The sequence below is a fragment of the Anarrhichthys ocellatus genome, unplaced genomic scaffold, assembly GCF_004355925.1.
Source record: "Anarrhichthys ocellatus isolate YVR2014 unplaced genomic scaffold, GSC_Weel_1.0 scaffold15, whole genome shotgun sequence".
NCBI lineage: Eukaryota > Metazoa > Chordata > Actinopteri > Perciformes > Anarhichadidae > Anarrhichthys > Anarrhichthys ocellatus.
The window spans coordinates 5,450,332-5,463,634 of NW_022280045.1; the positions used below are offsets into that span (position 1 = coordinate 5,450,332).

Here is a 13,303-nt window from a genome sequence, read left to right on the forward strand (position 1 = left end):
CTCTCTCTCTCTCTCTCTCTCTCTCTCTCTCTCTCTCTCTCTCTCTGAGGCGGAGTTTATCCCCTCTGCTCACCGTGTGCACTCTCTTCACTTGGCAGTAGCAGCTCGCGTGTGGGAGAGGACACATGCAAGTCTATGGAGACGTAGGACACTTTGTAGCTTTAATATTCTGCTCGTTTACACTATTTCTCTCATCGGGTGCGATCAGGCCACAGGCTCTGATAACACGGAAAATACAAAGCGGAATCTTAAATTGTTGACTGTAGTGGAGTGGAGTCAGCCTGATGCGCAAGTAAGTGATGCTGGCCTTATATGACTGGTATAGTTGATGTGGGAATAGCCTTGACTCTGATGAAGAGGGTTCTTGTGTGTTTCATTACATTGATCGTGGTTTTGTGTATCCCAGAAATGTAATTTTTAGCTGTGACATTATTGAAGGCAGTTTGAACTTTGCTTGTGTGTTAGGCCTGACGTGTTAGAATAACCGCTCAGATCTAGCAGTGTGAAGCCACAGTGTTGACCAAAGGCTATACCCGGACTCTCAAAAAAATGTGTGTTGTGTAGGTGTGTGTGTGTGTTTGTCAAACTAGTTATGGAAGCCAAAATAACCTGCGTGTTTTTACTTGTTTCACCTCCATATCATGGGTGAAAAAACATATTACGGTTTTATAAATTATTATATATAAAATCTTCTAGCATGCTCCCTCTCCCTCCCTCTCTCTCCCTCTCTCCCTCTCTCTCTCTCTCTCTCCCACTCTCTCTCTCTCTCTCTCTCTCTCTCTCTCTCTCCTCTCCTCTCCTCTCTCTGTTTGTATCCGAGAGGCGGCCCCTTTAAGAGACGATGGGTTAGTTTGTGTCTTTGGTTATCTAGCTGTATGAGTTTTAATTTCATAAAGCTAGAGAACCGAAAGTACGAACTGACGCCGAGCACTTCGGAGCCGGGGGGCTTCCTCTCGCCTCGGCATGGAGGAGGAGGGGGACACGATGCCGGGGCGTGCAGCAGCAGCGGCAGCAGGAGGAGGAAGCAAGAGGGACGGATACTGAGGGAGGCTGCACGCCGCGGCTACCGACGAGGAGGAGTGGTGGTGGGGATTTTAGTGTCGCTTGTCTACCTCCTCTAGACAGGTGTTGGCACGTTAGAGGAGCCACGAGCGTGTCCGTGAGGGCGTGATTTGGGGGTTCGTGTTTTGGGGCATCGCGGTGTCGCCGGGGCCTGTTGAGGATCAATAAATCGGCTGTTCGCTCAACTTTAGGACATGCATGTGGGGAAACATACAAAAAAACACAGCTCGTGCTGTTATGTATAGTCATAACTATGTGGGTGTTATAACAATATCTGCAGCAGCATCAGATGTTGGTAATGCTGATTATTCTAGGCCCTAGAAGTTGCCTTCATTTAAGCCAAGCTGCATCCACTGCACGTGCAGACTCCCTGACTCCTCTGACACTTTATGAGTGTAGGCTAAGTGATCTCCCCTGGCTGTAATTTACTTGACATTAGGAGCGTGATGTATAATTGGATGCACATGTACATCACTTGGTGCAAGATGAAGTCTTATTAAAGTATGGGCATATAGGACTGGACTACTGTGTGCTAACATGCCTGACAACAACACAGAAACTGTGTTTTTGCACCATTCCAGTGTCAACTGGGCCGTTTGGTTCTTTGCTACCGAACTACAACCTGCAGGGTACAACACATCAAAACCATATGGCATCAGTCAGTTAGAGCAAAGGAGACTGTACACAATCATCGTCAGCCTGTTTCGAACATGCTTTCATCACTGAATCTGAGTTAGACACGGCAGATATGTTCAAATTTGTGTTTCGCCGGGTGGATTATTTTTGTGTTTGCCTGCTAGATAAGAACAAAATAGGACATCGGCTCAGAGTTTGATCTATTCTTAGAGCAGAATCAGTGGGCCTGGAGATGACTGAATACCCCTGAAGTCCCAGCATGCTCTATTTAGACCATGACTGACAATATTTGATGTGCACCGTTAAACAAGAGAGCTTGGATCATGTGTGAGTGTGTGTGTGTGTGTGTGTGTGTGTGTGTGTGTGTGTGTGTGTGTGTGTTGTTGAAGTTTGCGTTTGAGAGCCGGTGTACAGTTGGAGCCAGTATGAACGATGTGACCTCCATGTCCTCCATCTTGTAGGATTAAAATATTATGTGATTTTGTTATCTCTGTCTTTCTGATTGACTGATTGATGTCATGATTTTTAGCATTTATACCAGAATACTTTATTTTGTGTACAACATTGTTCCTGTTCAATCCTGGTTTTTCCGTAGCTTAGCAACTGGGATGCTGCCCAGATGAAGCATTCTCTATGCTTTTGCTTTGTGGTATAATTTCCCACTTATGTCTTTCCCATCACATTTTGTAATTTCTGGCTTTTTGCAAACACTTTTATCAATCTTGACTCATTTTTCATGCAAAAGAAAATATAAGTCACCTCGCAAAGATACAAAATAATGAGAAGTGCATGAGAAAAAAAACACCAGACAAGTTTAGGTTGAGGGCTGTTAGCTGCAAGGTCAACAAAGCTGCATTTATTTCCCCCCTTATATTTCCCTCCACTCCCTCGCAAGCCACTTATTTATTCCCGAAAGATGTGGTTTGATTTAAAACGAGAGCGCTGGCAATGATTTCATCCACACTGATTCTCTTTTCTTTTGACTTCAAAGGAAAATGCCGACCACGTCAGCCCTGAAGTTTGCAACGACTCACAATGAAGACAAACTGCCACCAGACAGGACAATGAGTCACCTTACAGGTAAATATTTTAAGGACACATGGGTGTAGAGAAGTAGCTCACATGTTATTTCCATATACAGTCCAGGATGTTGCCAAATGCACAACATTATATGCCTGATATTTTTTTGTGTACAACCAGTCCATGGATTTAAGAGGCAGGTTCAGGTCAAACTTTGAGATGCTGGAGGCTTGCAGATAGTTGTGTTTCAGCAGAGTCTTGAGCAAACGATGGTGCAGCAACGCTGGCGGTTGAGTGTTGTCCATATTTTGTAGAGCTGTGAGGACGGTTGTGTGTGTGTGTGGGTATGAAAAAGACAGAGAACGAGAGACAGGCCGAGCCTGAATTTTGAAATATTGAGGATTTTGTACTTTGCATCAAGAATGATTTTTAAAGTGTGCAGCACTGTAAACCTCACCGTCTTATTCATACGAAAAGGGGCAATAAGAGGGACATTTACTGCCAGTTTTATTTGCGCACAGTGTAAATGTCAGTTTGATATTATTCATGTATATATCAGAATATATACACACAGTGTGGAGCTGCAGTAGTAGCCTACAGCAACAGAGAGTAAACGGTGTGATTTGAAGAGTGAAGTAAGACCTCCATGTTGAATTACATCATTTCTTTGAAGTATTAACATTTGTTACATTGCACATCATCCCCCATCCTCCTCAGACACACACACACACACACACACTTCTCTCTTTCATTCACATACATTCAACGTATTATTCCTTTAAACACTATGATCCTATTTGTCAGGTAGAGTGTGTGGTAGGTGCAGGGGAGGTGGCCGTGTAATCTTTGCTGCGGTTCTTTATCCCGTTAGGAGAGTGCAGGCGAGGTTTGGACCTGCTCATGTGTAAAGAGCGTTTGGGTGGCTCTGTCCTTTTCGGCCCTAATGCCTTGACGAGCCACGCTTCCCTTGTCCAAAGTCTCCTGATTATTGTGGGGAAAGTGTTGATTTCCATAAAGGTATCGCACATGCATGATTACCGAGGGCAGCATTAAGTCAAAACGCTTGATGATATTGTGAATTGCAAAGGAGACCTATTGTGCGATCAGTGCGGTGAGATATTATTGGTTTCACACTTACGTTAAAATTTACGTTCCCAATTTTAAGGCGTCTAAGAAATAAAAACCTGAGATGTTATCTCAGTTATTTCACAAGATTGAAACGGAAACATTCCTAGCTTTAAGGTTGGCAGTTTGTTCCCTCCAATTCCTCTTAGTTCAGCATTAGGAATTAAACAATAAGTGCACATTGTAAGCAAGGTCAAATCTTCATGGTTCCACAACCTTGAAGCTCAATATAAAGCTCAGTTATTCAAATTTAGTGTGGAGTTCTTTGAGTAGCCCAGATTTTCCCAAGCTTCATATATTAGCATATGCAAGGGCCGGCCTGTGCTGCTGTTTTCTAAAGTGGATGTAAATTATAACCTCAGTATTATACAGGCTGATAGGAGATAAATCTCTGCAGTAATGCATTGCAGCGAATGGGGGTGGGGGTGGGGGGGTGCGGCTGCTGTGGAGGGGGGTTGAAGAGTGGGTGTGTGAGAGGTACTGTACAATAGCTGGTGGCAGATGGAATACAGACTAGCAAAGCACTTGCTAATAGTCATGCTAAACTCTCTTTTCACTGGTTTGAGTGTCTTCGGATTTTCTGCCGCATTTCTAGAAAAAAAAAAAAAAAAGAAGAAATTTTAAGAGAGATTCTTAGAAATAGAAATTTTAAGACAGTTTCAATATTGGTTTAACAGTTTTGCAAGTGCGCACACATCGTTTCAAAACAAATATTAACACAGGGAGATTACTAAGTCGAAATTTGCACTTGTGCGGTCCAAAAGGCTGAGGGGCTTCAGGCCTCACGAGCAGAGTGGAGATCTCTTTGGAATCTCTATGCAAACTAGGGCTTGAATAATGAGATGTATTTATGAAGGGCTGGGAAAAGGGTCCTGCTTTTGAAAGCCAGTAGGCCGGAGCCTGAATGGGATGGAAGGAGGAGGGGGAGAGTCGGACAAGGGGGAACGGGGGGTATGTGTAGAGGGGGTACAGGGGCCCCCAGCAGCCCAGGCCTCGGCTGAGGCAGCTGTGAAAAGGGGTCCCGTCTTTTTCCCACGCCCAGCAAGACGCGAAACACTGCCGCAGCTCGCTAGGGTCAAGTCCCATCGCTAATATATACACACATACATACACATGCATGCACACACACATAGATGAGAGATGTGTGTGTAAACGTTGTGCAAATTAACAAGCTGTCTGGGAAGCTCTGTGACATGGTGGACACCTGCTATTCTCCCAGAATGCTTTGCACTCTCATCAGGGGCTGCTGTGCTTGATGGGACAGCAATTAGGTCGTAACTTCAACTTGAATTTAACATTTTGGTGAGGATTAAAAAGAGGCTGGATTATGATTTGTTTTAGTTAGTTGTCTTTGTCTTTTTGTGCATTTGAATTTACACAGTGCCATCTGTTCTTGTTACATTTGAAAATGACTGTGTAATTTATACATTTCTTTAAGCATGATAACAGTATATTTTTTTATGCCTTGATGCAAAAGTCAGTTCTGGAGAAATAATGTGATATAGAGATACTTCTGCAATTGTTGATGAGTCCATTCACTCAGTCTGTGGAGGCAAACTTGGCCTTGTGCTTGGACCAAGACCCTAACTGTCAACTTGGCATTGTCTGCCTGCACACACACACACACACACACACAGCTTGCTTCAAGGACACACAAAAGAAACATTTGAACGTGAAATGGAGGAGAGTTGGGGGAAGATATGGCAACTATGGAGGAATGTTTTTGGCGCTGAACTCTCAGTGTGACCTTCTGTCCTTATCTAAATAAGGAGCTGAAAGACCGCAGCAATGTTTTAGAAAGAGAATACTGATCTCCATCTCAAAAAACGGATGCTTTGCAAAACAATAATTAGCATGAAAAAAAAGCAAAGAAAGACAAATGAGTCAAACATTTATTTAGTTTATTTGCTGCATGCCTGATGTTCATCTGTATGTCATCGTTCCACATTTTGTGTTTTGCTTCTTGCAGTTTGTTTCAGAGCAGCATTTCTCTTGCAGCTTTTTGAAATGCTGTCCAGCTGCTCTTTTTGCTGCCTTCCCCATGAAGCTGGTGTCACACCCATTAGTCCCCTCTGTCTCTCTCTAGATACTGGCACACCCATCAAATCGGTGCAACACTCAGTTCCCTCCCGATTCCCCGCTACACCAGACTTACACAGAGCTGTGTCACACTAATTCAGGTCCCCCTGCTTGCGTGAGCTCCTTGCTTTAATTCCACCCTATGAAACACGCGACTGCTATCTCTTTGAGTATATTCCTCTCTCCTTTCTCCCTTCTTTATCCTGCATGTCCCTCATTCTCTGTCTCCTTCTCCCTTCCTCGTCATCATCTTCCCTCCTATTCAGATGAGATTCAAATAGAGAGGGGGGGACCCTTCTAATTAGCTCTGTAAAGATGCTTTGTCGCGGTCAGTGTGGCCACCAGTGTGTGCATAGAGAGGGGATGTTTTACAGCTAGTGTTAGCTTTGAGAAAGTGTGTATGGGCTCTTAATGAGGTTTGTTAGCTGAGTGTGTATCCTGCTGTTTGAATACACCCTCGGCAGCATTTGAAGGAATAGAGATGAGGAGAGTAGAGAGGAGTCTTTCAGGTGGCAGGTTGCAGAATGCAGAATATGCAACGTGATTTCCATTTGAACAGCAGGTGAGAGGAGAATAATGCTTAACTTGTCCGTGTAAACTGTGGGAAGTATACGGGGCTCATCATGCTCCTCGGACAGATACTTTTCCTCACCACAGAAATCTGTAGCGACTCCAATTAATGCTCCTTGTATTCGTGGTTTCGACAGATGCTCAAGTAGAAGTATTAGCCTAAATGAATCTACTGGTTTAGTATAAAAGTAGTTGTAGTTGACACTATAGTTTGCTGATGAATAGGAGGCCAAGTGCAGAGAGAGAGAGAGAGAGATTCAGCTCCTCATTTGTGGTTATGATTTGAAGCCAGCTCACTAAAGAAGAGAGGGCCTGTCAGAAATCATTATTGTGCAACTTAAGTGTTCGGCAACCTAATACTTGTTCCAGAGTTTTCTTTCCTTTTTCAATTGTAAAAGATGAAGACTTGCATGTCTCTCATTCAGCACAAGGACAATGAAGATGATGGTTAATATAATTGGGGATCAACTGTGAAGAGTGAAAGGAAATAAATATTTTAAAATGTAGACAAAATGCAGAGGAGAGGTGGTGGAGGTGGTGGTGGTTGAGATTAGAGATGGCTGGAAACAGATGAGAACCAGAGGTGGAAGGGAGACGGAGAGAGAGAAAAATGAGGAATTGTATATGGAGCCAAAGAGCCGACCTGCTGAGATTGTAAACTGTCACTCAGGATGCAGACAGACAAGCAAGACAGACATCATTTCCCCATATTACCTTCCACTACTGAAACTGTCGTCCATGCAGCCCCTTCTGCTCCCCTTCTTTTTCCATCCCTCACTCATGATATTTTTTTCCGCCCGTGCACATGCATGAATATGAACCACCTGATCCATTTCTTCTATCTTCCTCCTCTCGCAGCTCCTCCACTTTCTCCAGGTCTGTCTTTTTTCCATTGAGGAAATGAGTCAGCTTGCAGAATGCTCTCCCCTCTCATTGTTGGATGGTTCGTTGCCTCTCCATAGGAGGTAGAGAGTGTTTGGGCTCTTTCCCCTGTTTTACCAGTTTACCAGTGTAATCCTCTACACCGGCACAATGAGCTCTCACTCCAGCCACAGGATTCTATTAGGCTCCCAGAGAGACTCAGGATCTCCATAAACATTTTCCAGCTACCCCCCTCGCCACAGCTAAACTGATAGCTTCCTTTGTACATGTTAAGCAGCGCTCCCCTTTGTTTAGCCAGAGGAGATTTTACCTGTCTGGAGAAGAAAGGCAGAATAAAAGCTTATACACTTAAATTACCAAGGGCTTGTTAACGCTGTCGACTTCACTCCCAAACTGACTCCCAAAACAGTGTTTCCTTTACAACCGCAGAGTATATAACAAGCAACTGCGAACAAGCAAACGCTTGTTATAAGGTCTTTGGAGGAATGCTTAAGATGTTTAAAAAATGCTGAAGTCTTTGGAGGATGCGATTCCTGCTCGCTGCTGCAAAAACGATGCCATTAAAGTCTGCAGATAAACTCTGCAGTCTGTCATTTCATTTGGAGATTCACAACTGAGTCTGTATCTCATTGAAACCTTTGAAATGTATAAAAGAAGACATATATTTTGGTATTAATAGCTCTCCATCTTTAAGAGGGAACATTGTTCACTCTTGCACAAATGCTGCTGCTTTTACAAACTGTTGCTAATATGTCGCCCTCTTCATCTATACCTTTTTGGGGGGAAATGCTCACTTAAGCTATAGAGTCCAAGTATATAGTACTTTCCTACCAAAATACAAAAAGAACACGGTAGCAAAACTAAACACAATAAGAGAAATGAGCACGGCCTGAAACCAGTGTGCTCTCCAGGCTTCATAGCTTCATTTAAATTAACTAACAAGTATATTGTATGAACGGCTCTAACATGGTCTTTAATAGTAATTGATTCCTTAATGCTGAGTAAATTCATTTCTTGATACATTGTATTTATTTCATCCTATTTTTATTTATCTATTTATTTAATACATAACTGTAAATTTGCCAGTTCAAGCAAAATGGCTAATTTTCAACTATTGTCAGTTGGCCAAATGTTGAATTATCCATCAGAAATAATAAGACACGAGATCTAGATTGACCATATGAATCGTACAGGCTGATGACTATTTTCTTAAATGTTATAGAATAGTCAGAATGAATATTGCTCTTAGTTCTATCAAGTTTTGTAATTGTTTAAGGCAGTAGGATGGCTGAAGCTGCTGCGATGTGTTTGTCGATGTTTTTTTCCTCAAGTCCAAAGCCATGGGTCACAGCTAGGGCTCCTCACTGCCCCCCTCCTCATACACAAACATACTCCTCTATCTCTCCTCCTCCCCCCACGCCCCCCCCCCAATCCTTCCTTCCCTCTCCTCCCATCTTGATAATGCCGTTCTTTTATTTCGTGCTGGATGGACGGCAGCCCTGAACTAACACTGTCCCCTATGCCGGCTCTAGTGGGGGGCCCTATTGTGTGTGAAGGAATGGGGAGTTAACATCCATGTCTGAACCCTCTCAATGGGGGCATTGTGTCTGAATCTTCCTCCGGCTCACCCAATCTCACCCCACGTCACTCCCCTGCACAGGCCAAGCCAGGGGCTACTCCGGGTGCTCCCCCATTATAAGATGAAAACATGCACATAACAGCGAACTCAAATCCACAAACAAACCATCCCATAACTAACCCCGGCCGCTTTCACCCGGTGCTTTCTGTGTCCTATTAATTTTGCAGCAAACCACACTGAGCTGAATGCTGTTTTTTTACAGAAATGGGGGCCACTCGGTGCACGGTTACTGAAGGAGGCCCCTGCAATTCGTTTTTCTTATGGAAAAGAACAAAGCGACACATAAAGGACAATGTTGTATTAGCATGATAACAGGATTCAGAATGCTTTCAGAACATTTCAAGATGCACTGCAGTGAAGGAATCCATGCAAACTATTCATTTAGTTTTAAAACCGTTATCATGCTCATTGTTTTATTTATGCCAGTCATAAAACATGGTAAAAGAAAATGACTAGACATAATAAATGTAAATAGTATTTTAAAATAATGAAGGTTAAGTGTAAAGATTTTAAATGTGAATGATTTATATTTATGGGACAAAAAAACATGTAAAAACTATGAACAGAGATGGATGTGTCTGTGTTTCATACAGTATGCTGAGCAGTTTTATTTGTTTCTGTATAGCAGCGAGCGCCTTGGGGCAGGTTACAAAAGAGCAAGTTGGCGTTTTCTTCCCACATATTTTTAATCAAAGTGTTAGTGTTTACATTTGCATTTGCATTAAGCAGAGGGATGCTGAATGCCAAAGGTGAGATTTTGAAAAACACTCTCTTTTCCCTTTTTCAGATGGAGACAAGGGTGGGTGGTTGGAAGGCTGGATAAAGGCTGGTAGATGACTGAACTCAGAGACCCAGCGCTGCTCATCATCATTGCCATGGGCTCTCGTCTTCCTCCTCTCCTCCTGTGGCCGATACCTCCAACCAGGGGTCCAACAGAGCCAGTGAAGCCCAGGCAGGGAGCTAGTGAGTGGGCTGGAAAGGATGGAGAAGGTCCCTGATGGCTAGAAGCACCTCTGGAGCTACCAGCATGCAGGAGAAATCAATATGAAACACAGATCCAGCACAGCTCTGAGTGGGTCTTTCCTGTGTTAGTCTGTGGCCTAGGGGCCCGCAGACCTCCAAAGGACAGGCCCTGCGTGGCCCCCTCAGCTGCAGGCTGAGACTGGCTCCTCAGACTGGACCTCAGTCCCAATCTCCACTGGCTGTGTGTGGTTCAGCTGAAGGGGATCTCTCCCCAAATGATACCCCGAATGCTGAGAGACCGCCGACAGGGATATTCCTTTCTCTTTCTTTTTTTTCCCTTCATAAGATTGACATATCCCCCACCTTCTGCCTCTGGCTGTTTAAAAAACAGTTTGGCAGTCCTGCTTTTGACTCTCTCTCCATCCTCAACACGCCCGTTGTTTATTCCCAAACCAGTTTTTACATTTGACAAAGAGACAGTACGATCTTTATTTTCTCTTCCACTCTTGGCTTGCTGTTACCATGGTAAGCTGCAGACATGTGTCAGTTAAGACCCGAAAAACTGGCACATGATATGATTGTCTTTTTCCCTCCGTGATGTCTGGTATTCAATCCCAGAATATTTTTTTTTAAATGACTAACTGAATGTCAAGAAGGGCAGAAGATCACAGAGCAGAGAGACCTTCTCCTCTGGTAGTGGAGATGGTAAAATGGCAAGTATCTCTCTTTAGCACTCCACATTTTCCACTCTGAACAACTCTCAATGTGCTCTCATTACCTCATACGTCACATAAAATCATTTGTGTGTGTGTGTGTGTGTGTGTGTGTGTATGACTGTAACTTTGCAGCCTCTTTAGTTAATAGAGGATCATTTTATTATTTTGATTACAGATGTAAAAGATGCTTCTTTGACTCTAAGAAATGTTTGGAAGTTAACAGGTTAATTTAACTTCTAAAATGTAAGATGTCCCTCAGATCTGAACATTTTGAATCAAATGAGAGAACTATTCTCTATTTACATTTCCCCCAATAGACAGCTCTGTGTGTGTGTGTATGAATAGATATGCTTGGCCTTGAAAGCCAGCGAGCAGCAGCAGTGCACCCACAGCTCCCAAACTGCTGCCGTCGTCACAGTAATGCAGTGTGGTTGTTTCCATCCAGATGGGCACAGCTTTAGACAAAATGGCCGCCAGTCTCTCCCTCTGCCAAAGATGGAGGGCGCATCTCTGTTGTCTGCCATCTGTGCATCCGTTAGCTGTTGTCGAATGCAAATCGAGGCTAATTGCATTTGCATAACCTCCAACCATCATGTCATTGGCATGTGCTGATAATTGCTCCTGTGAACGCGGCGTAGCGGCAAGCGAAACAGGAGCGATGTTTTAAAGTGTATTTTGCCGCTGTTTGTTTTTCTCTTAGGGTCGTATGCGCACCCTGAAATGTGTTTGATAGGTGTTGGGCGCGTGTGAGATCAAGAGTCTGGTCCTATACTGTGCCATATGGTGAGTGTGTTTGCATGTGATTCCCTCGCATGCAAATGTGACAATGTACAAAAGATTAAGTCGAGACATTTTTTTTAAAATCAGATAGCGCCCTGTCGAGCATGCACAGAGTTCTTTAACATGCGGACATATATAATGCACTGATGAAAGCATTAAGCAAACAGAGAAGCTCAGACATGCACATGCACTCTAATTAAAAAAGGATCCATAGGCCCAACAAACTCCAGACTGACAGACCATAATAGTCTCATTTTCATGCACATTGGTGTCTGGTTACCATGGTACTGAACAAATCAAGGGGTGACTGATTTTGCTAGAAAAGGGCTGCACATGAAACATATAAATGGGAGGTGTGAAGTATCATATCAAGGCGTTTTGCCAAGAATACACCAGTTAGAGGAAAATGAGAGACAATCAAAGTGCTTTTCATCTTTTCGAGACTTGAAATAACCTGAAAAAATATTCAACATGCAGATCTCATAACTTGGCATAATAACGTTCGGAGCCGTTCATGTAGTAGATTGAAGCATTGTATAAATGAATAGCTCACGTTTTTTTTTTTGCATTTTGGCAGTTCGTCGTTTTGTGGTTGCATTTGATTGAGCAGGTCTTGTTTTCGGAGCGTTAATTCATGCGATGAGATTCGGCTGGGCGGCTGAGTGACAAAGCAGCGTTCATATTTGCATTCGCCCATCAAGGCAGCTGCTGCGCTGTACAGTTAGGTCTACTGTGGGCAGCAAAATGGCGGTCACGCGAATCATAGGGTCTGTCTGCTGGTCGTGGGAGCTGAGGGGAGGATTAATGAGGGACTGGAGGGGAGGGGGGTAGTTTGTCTGCATTTGTGAACATGTGTCTGCGTCTCGACCATTTGCATAGAGCGATCAGGGCGTCCATATGCTGTGCGGCGAGGCAAATTCAGTCACAGTCTTTTGCACGCCTCTCAAGGTCTCTCACATGATCTGAATGAAAACCCAGTGAGTGTCGCACCCCTCCACATGTGACAGTCACATTATCCGTCGGTGAGCAGGAACACGCTCTACCCCATTTCTCACAATAACACTTAAACGCTCCTACTACACTGAAGCCTCATGTTAGCCGCATCACTGTTTCTGTCTGTTACGCCAGCCAATGGGGAGATGCGAAGCTCGTGTCAGCCAATGGCAAACAGTAAAGAATCAGGAAGAGGAAGGAAAAGGCGAGGAGAGTCAGGAGTTTACCCTTGAAGTGCCGTTGAAAACTGAATCAACAACACAGCTTCGGCGGGAAGAAATTGAAGAGATGGGAGCAAAGGATAGTGGGAAGGGGAGGAACGACATGAGAGCGTTATTTTGTGATCAAGACGACCTAGTTTTCCAAACATAAAACAAAAAAAGAAGGGAAATAAAGCAGCTTATTAGAAACAAAAATGATGACCGTGTTACATTTCCTTTGTGAGCTAGTCAGACACGTCATCGCAGAATATTTACAGATCAATTTGAGGGGGAAGAAGGGAAAAAAAAGCCTCCTCTTTAGTTAAAGTCATAGACGTGGCGGTCGTCATGAAGCCAGACAGAGACACAATGCAGATCTCCATAATGTCCGACATGAATACTGCTGTATTCAAAGTGTGATCGTGCTGGAGGCCTGAGCTCGGAGCGTGGGAATGTTAGGAGAACATATGCAGAACAGTCGGCCGCTGGCGAGACAGCCCTGCTAGCATGAATGCTGTTGTAGCAGGTGAAAGAGGACCCTAGAGTTCATGGGTCAAGGCCAGTGAAGGGGTTGTCTGGCTCACGAGTGTGTGTGTGTGTGTGTGTGTGTGTGTGTGTGTGTGTGTGTGTGTGTGTGT

General features: G+C 43.9%; 1 long non-coding RNA gene across 5 annotated transcripts in view; it reads left to right on the forward strand.

The window, feature by feature from the left end:
* LOC116387639 (uncharacterized) overlaps positions 1-13,303 on the forward strand; it is a 25,241-nt gene that overhangs the window by 5,956 nt on the left and 5,982 nt on the right. For 3 of the 5 annotated variants that reach the window (XR_004213028.1, XR_004213031.1, XR_004213030.1), the window contains exons 2-3: positions 2,690-2,778; positions 9,801-11,475. This is a non-coding gene — a long non-coding RNA (uncharacterized LOC116387639). Of the gene's footprint in view, positions 1-60; positions 293-909; positions 1,086-2,689; positions 2,779-9,800; positions 11,476-13,303 lie in introns of those variants that run through there. The other 2 variants (XR_004213027.1, XR_004213029.1) reach the window with 2 other exon arrangements.